The sequence below is a fragment of the Priapulus caudatus genome, unplaced genomic scaffold (assembly GCF_000485595.1).
Source record: "Priapulus caudatus unplaced genomic scaffold, Priapulus_caudatus-5.0.1 Scaffold2381, whole genome shotgun sequence".
NCBI lineage: Eukaryota > Metazoa > Priapulida > Priapulimorpha > Priapulimorphida > Priapulidae > Priapulus > Priapulus caudatus.
Window position 1 is genome coordinate 17,850 of NW_014579442.1, and position 6,835 is coordinate 24,684.

At 47.1% G+C, this 6,835-nt stretch overlaps 1 long non-coding RNA gene across 2 annotated transcripts in view; it reads left to right on the top strand.

The window, feature by feature from the left end:
• Positions 1-4,123: 4,123 nt before the first annotated feature.
• Positions 4,124-6,835, top strand: part of LOC106818617 — a 4,775-nt gene continuing 2,063 nt past the window's right edge. The window contains exon 1 of one of the 2 annotated variants that reach the window (XR_001395260.1): positions 4,124-4,169. This is a non-coding gene — a long non-coding RNA (uncharacterized LOC106818617). Of the gene's footprint in view, positions 4,170-5,802; positions 5,819-6,835 lie in introns of those variants that run through there. The other variant, XR_001395261.1, reaches the window with a different exon arrangement.

Genomic DNA, 6,835 nt, shown 5'->3' on the forward strand with positions numbered 1-6,835 from the left:
TCCTCTTCTTCTTCTTCTTCTTCTTCTTCTTCTTGTTTTTCTTCTTCTTGTTTTTCTTTCTCGTCCTCTTCTTCTTCTTCTTCTTCTTCTTCTTCTTGTTTTTCTTCTTCTTGTTTTTCTTTCTCGTCCTCTTCTTCTTCTTCGTCTTTTTGCCCCTTTTTTCACAACTCTTTCGTCGTTGCAGGGGTGGAGCAGATAACTCCTCCTCCTCCTCCTCATCCTCCTTCTCCTTATCTTCCTCCTCCTCATCCTCCTCCTCATCCTCCTCCTCCTCTTCTTCTTCTTTCTATCTTTCTTTTCGTCGTTGCAGGAGTGGAGCAGATAACTTTGAACGTCGCAGGCTCGCCGATGATTGGTGGTCAACATCTAGCGAACACAGCCAATGACAGCGACAGCATGGCGTCCTTGTAGGAGAGAGAGAAGTTCGGCTAACTTCGGCCAACTTCGGCCGTTTCCGCGAGCGTTCGGAACCCGAGGATGACGTCATCGTAGGCGTGACAACGTGGCATCATTAACCAATGAATGAATTAGTAATTACATCGAAATGTTTCGAGTTGAAGTGTTGTTTCTTAACGTGTTGAAGACAGAATGTCCCCGCATTGGGGCGCGCGAGTCCAGACGTGTTCGTCGATTCTGCACTGCGCATGTGCAGTCTGTTACTGATGGTGGTCGGCAACGGTAGATGGCGTGAGTGTCGCCATCGTCGGCGAGGCGACGCGATTTATTGTGTGTGTCCCCAAGAAACAGGCGATCGAGAATTGCAAAATTCCAGAACTGTTGCAGAATTGTTGCAGAATGTTGCAGTATGTTGCAGAAAATTGCAAAACTGTTGCTGAAAAAAAAGCAGAATGTTGCAAGGTGTTGCAGAAATGTTGCAGAACTATTGCAGTATGTTGCAGCATGTTGGATCGTGTTATCTCGTTCACGATTTTCTCACATGCGTTACAACATTTCTGGGGCCGGCGAGAGTGAAACCTGTCATATAAAATACATTCTCTCCCTTGCTGCCCCGTGTTTTTTTGTTAAAACATGATTGCTATTATTATTATTATTATTATTATTATTATTATCGTCATAATTCCGAGGCGAGGACCTTTCGTAATTCGTTTATATGTGATAAACGCGCGCGGCGACGGCAGCCGATCGTCTGTGATGATGACTCATCGCTGTGACGGCATCGTCCTCCCATCTCTCTCTCTGTACACTCTAGCAGACGATTTCATATCATTCCTTCTCTCGCGGACAGAAACCGTGACGTCATAGCCGTCGATATGACGTCACTACGATCGTGACGTCACCGCGAATCTTCGCCGTCGTTGTCGTCGTCGCTGTGACGTCACGACGATCGTGACGTCACCTCGGAAATCGACGTCGGACGTTGGCCGAGACGCGGCGGCGACGACGACGCAAAGGAGAGATGCATTGCGTCGTGGAAAGCGCGACGCACGTCTACGACGCATGCGCGCCGTGCCGAAAAAAACGCAGTGGGAGAAAGAAACTCGAGTGGGGAAACTTCTGTGTGTGCGTAGTAGCTCTGCTCTCTCTCCTGTGTTTTGAAAACAATTAATAGGATCCACGATTATTACCATTATGTGACTTCCAGCGGCCACCGGAAGTCGACTGCCGGAAGTGACGTGGCCGGTCGTCGCCCGGTCACGTGATCTCGCCGCTAGCGCGCGGCGGTTGTCGGCGCGTTTTTATTGCGCGCTTTGCCCGCGAGGGGGCGCTCACGCGACGATACAACGGTACAGTGTATAGCGATATATGTATATATATATGTGTGTGTATATATGTATATGTATATGTATATATATATATATATATTGCATATATATATAGACTAACGCGACGCACGCGCACGCCACTGGTTTCCGGTTACCGTTCCGATTCCAGTTCCGTTTCTTTCCCGATTCCGGTTCCGGTTTTGTTTCCGGTCTTGGATCCGGATCCGGTGGCGTGCGTGCGTCGGGATCATGTACGTAGTGGTGCAGGCGCGGGGGAGGGGGAGGGGGTCGCTCCTTCGTTCCTCTAGCCCTGCCTCCCTCCTCCTTTCGTTCTTCTGTCGCCCTCATTCCTCACTCCTCTCTCTTTTCTACCCCGGCCCTCACACTTTCCTCCTTTCCCCTTATGCCTCCTTCGCCGCAGCCTTCCCCTTTCTTCTGCTCGCTTTCTCTTGCCTCCTCCTTCCTCCTCCTTCGCCCATCTTTTTTATCTTTCCTCCCTTATCCTCTCCTGCTTCCTTTCCCCGGCCTCCTCCTTTCTTCCTATGTCCGCTTTCTCTTGCATCCTTCTTCCCTCGCCCCTCCTCCTTCCTCCCCCACCCCTCCTGTCTCCCCCCGGTCTTGGCACCGCTCGCGGAGCCGGTACGAATGCTGCCTTACTGATGCTATCGATCTCTTCTCCTTTCCCTCCACCCGCCTCCTTCCGCTCCCTCCTCCGCCCCTCCTCCCTCCTCCCTCCTCATACCTCCCCCGGTCCTGGCACCGCTCGCGGAGCCGGTACTAATGCTGTCTTACTGATGCTATCAGATAGGATGTATCATATATACGATTACTAAAGGTGTGTGCTGCTGCTGCTGATGATGACGGTGATGAAGATGATGATAATGACGACGATGATGATGATGATGATGATGATGATGATGATGATGGTGGTGGTGATGATGATGGTGGTGGTGATGATGAAGAAGAAGAAGAATAAAAAAAAAGTAGAAGACGACGACGACGACCACGACGACGATGACGACGACGACGACCACAACAAAGAGGAAAAAGATCATGAGGATGATGATAATGATGATGACAATGACGACCATGACAACTATGACGACGATGATGATGACAATGCTTAACCCTGTCATATACGACACGCTACGAGCGTGCGAAACACGCCGGTGACGGTATGGCATTATAATATACATTCCCCCTTATAACAAAAGCACCCCTCTCTACTTTGCGCATGGGCGTGAGCGCATTTAGTAAGGCGTGCATGGAGAATTTGACCTTTATCGACCCCTGTGCAATGTATTGGGATGTGTGGGGCGTTGTATGTTTACGTTTGGGCGTTCGATAAATATCTGCCATGGCACAAATAACATGGCCTTACGTTTGAAAGATAATCGCATAAAAATGAAGATGACAAAAAATGGGAAATTTTGAGGGGAGGAATTTTGACTGGGGAAATTTTCAACCGCTGTGTCTGATGATGATGTACTTATAATGATAGCAGGCAAATGATAATAGCATGCATGCTCGTGTTCGCGTGCGTGCGTGCGTGCGTGCGTGCGTGCGTGCGTGTTGTGTGTGGTGTTGCGTGTGTGCTTGCGTGCGTGTGTGTGACGTTGTGTGGCACGTGGTGTGCTTGCTGTGCGTGAGGAGAAAGCGAGCGAGAGCGAGGTGAGAGAGAGAGAGAGCTGGGAGGAGGAGAGAGAGACGAGGAGAGAGAGAGAGAGAGAGAGAGAGAGAGAGAAGCGGGGAGAGAAGAGAGAGGAGAGAGAGAGGAGGAGAAGAGAGAGAGAAGAGAGCAGAGAGAGAGCGAGAGGAGGAGCGAAGAGAGTTGTGTGTGTGTGTGAAGAGAGGAGAGAGAGAGAGAGAGAAGAGAGAGAGAGAGAGAAGGAGAGAGAGAGAGAGAGAGAGAGAGAGAGAGAGAGAGAGAGAGACTATATCTGTAACCTTAATGAAACTGGCGTGTAGCTTTTTATGTTTGTGATTGTTTTACGTACGTTATAATGTAGGTACAACTCGAAAAATTAAAAATAAGAATGGTAAATATCAACTAAATGCGTTTTACGTCTTTATTCGTCTCTGTCTTTAGCCTATCTGTCATATAATACGTGTTAGAGCAGGAGTTATATGATGTCGGTATGTGTATTGGTAAGCAATAATGATAGAAGAAGAACACACATATATAAATCTTATAGTTATATAGTAAGTGTGAAGATACCGGTATATTTACAAGAAATTACACAATGTTCAGAATAAACACGATTTTGTCTGAAAATGCATATTAGTTTATATAACCAGAGATGGCGCTTTCCACTACTTATAAAATGGCGTGACTCTGTTAATAATTTCAGTTGAATGTAAACATTAAAAAAGAATTAACAATTTCTTGCTGTATGATATCGCTATGAAAAGCTTGGGAGACTTTAGACATAAGATAGTTACGAGGTAAGCTTTCTCCAATAGCCTCCTATATGATAAAGTTAGCATTAGGGCATGCCACTTGCGCTGAGAGTGAGACTGAGAGTGAGACGGTCCCCTATGTCCCCCCTGGGCCTATGTCATGACGCTAGCTAATATGTCGAGTGTCCCGCATATAGAAGCTTAATTAGAGGGTGCCCTTAATCCGCCCAGGGTTAACACTATAACGGAAGGTACGCTCTAGTACTATAGGCTCGCGTTCATTAACTGCCGCAGTGGGTATAGGAGGCTAGACCTATGAACGGGGTAACTCCGACTCAGGCTGTGTGACTACGTCAATACACCCGCTGACCATCCATCCATTGATAAACTTGTAGCTGTACAAAACTACCGACATACGTAATCGCAGTAATAAAAATGATCAGCTAGCATTTCTGCTTGTTTTTGTATGCATATGAACCTTCACCTGATAGTATTTGCCAGCGGTTGTTATTAAAACTCATACGCTCAGTTTGTCTGCTGGCAACAGTGTAAATTCAAGAGCGAACCGAAATTTCACACTAACCGCCTCAACTCGCCATGTTTGCATGCGGCATGCTTTTCGAACGTGCACCGGAAAACCCGAAGACGACATAGACACAACCATAGCGTTGCAACTATGCGTAGCGCGGCATAAATACCGAGCATGGCAATCTTACTCGTATAGTATATATAATATTTAATACAGCATTAAAAACGCAGCGAAACCGTCATTCACACACTTCATAACTTATCCATGCGACGATATGTATACGCTTGCGTCTGTATTCTTAGCCTACGCACTGGGAAATCAGGTGGCCATTGCCGATTGTTTAGTTGCACTGAACATGGCCGACATGGCGGCTGTCTGGTTGTTTGTGGAATCGCAATTCATGCTCAAGAACAACCGGCGATACTCAATAAATAATGACGGCGCCCAGTAGCGACCAGTTACCGCGAGCAAGCCAGAGTTTATAGATTCGTTAGCTATATTACATGTACGCTAGCTGTGTCGATGTTGGATACCGAGCCGAAGCTACGGAATGGAATTGTGGGCAAGAATTGAAGCGGTATTCTGAACTTCTACTAAGGCATACCGTGTTCCTTGAGCTATAACGGAGGTAGCTCTAGAACTATAAGGCTTTGCCAAGCGCAGGGCTATAGAGAGTTAGAGACAACTATGGGCATATTTCCAGGGGTAAAGCAAAGACAATGTGTTTCCAAGTGGAAGGGTGGGCAGGTTGGCACTGGCGTTGCAAACCGCGCTCGCGCTGCGGCAACCGCAAAAACGTGGCAGGTTTGCAAGCCACCGGCGCTAACTGGCGCCCACCCCTCCACTTGGAAATACATTGTGCCCGCTCACAAGCGCCGGAACTGCGCTAGCGCTGCGCAACGAAAAATGGCAGTTGAAAGTTGATAAACAATCTTCGTCGACGAGTAATATAGCAAGTACAACATTTATGCGATAGTTTGCTGTTTAATTGTAGTGTTTATAGTAACTTGAGACATTTGTGCGACAGAGAATGTTCTTTATTTGGCGTACCGAAGAAGTTATTAACCGCAAAAAGTTGTCTTTGCTTACTCCCTGGAAATTGCCATAGTTTGTTCTATAGCCCTGCGGCGGAGCGGAGGGCTATAGTTCTAGAGCTACAACGGAGGTAGCCACAAGTTTCCTTCTCGCTTAACACTACGTTGACCTACGACGTGTAACAGTCGGAGAGCCTGGTCGGTTTATAACGGAGGGTAGGGTACCCTGGGTACAGTTCGATATACCGGAACGTACCCTGGTACTATCTAATATGCCGGACCGTACCTCGCCTACTCCACTAACGAGTCTAGGGAGTCACCTACGCCTACTCCCTAACCCTAACCCTAACCATATCAGATAGTTACGCTCAAGGGGACGTTGTCGTATCAGGTACTACAGATATGTACCCGAGGTACATATATGTATACGACGTGGATATTCGTCCGAGCATCAGACACCTGTTCGTATGCGCTATTTGTCCGAGCAGTTGTTGCACATGCGCTGTTTATGTACTCGCGGCTCGGGCCTGCATACCTCCCAACGTCCCATTGGTTGATACAAATCTAGTTAATTTTTTAAATTAAATTGTAATTAGTGTTAGGGTTAGGGTCACAATGCACCATAAAAGTTTTATTAAAACGGGAGTTTCAGGCACGTGATTTGTATCAACCAAGGGGATTTGGGAGGTATGCAGGTCCTAGCTGCGAGTTGTTCATGTTGCATGCCGCAGGCGCACGGCACGAGTGCCGGAGGTAGGAAATGTGAAGGGGGGGGGGGGTCAATTTTTAAATCTAGATGCTCTAAAATGCTATTTACCCTTTAGATTTATGATTTTTTGCCCTTTAGGCTGGGGTCCCGTAGCGTTTTGCGGAGGTAAAGTGTAAAGGTGGTGAACAACAGTAGTGGGCGTCCATAGGCGGCAGGCCTGAATAAGCATCGAACAGAAATTAATTAAAAATACACACTGTTACTTCGCTTAACACAACATACACTTTATTCATGTTAAATAACTACATATTCATGCTCTATGCTCCGCACGAAACTTTTGCCAGCTCTATGACGCGAATTTCTACAAAGTAGTTGGATCCCATTTCAAACACAAAATGGTCAACCGGTCACCATGGCTACGTCACTTGACGCAACGTCA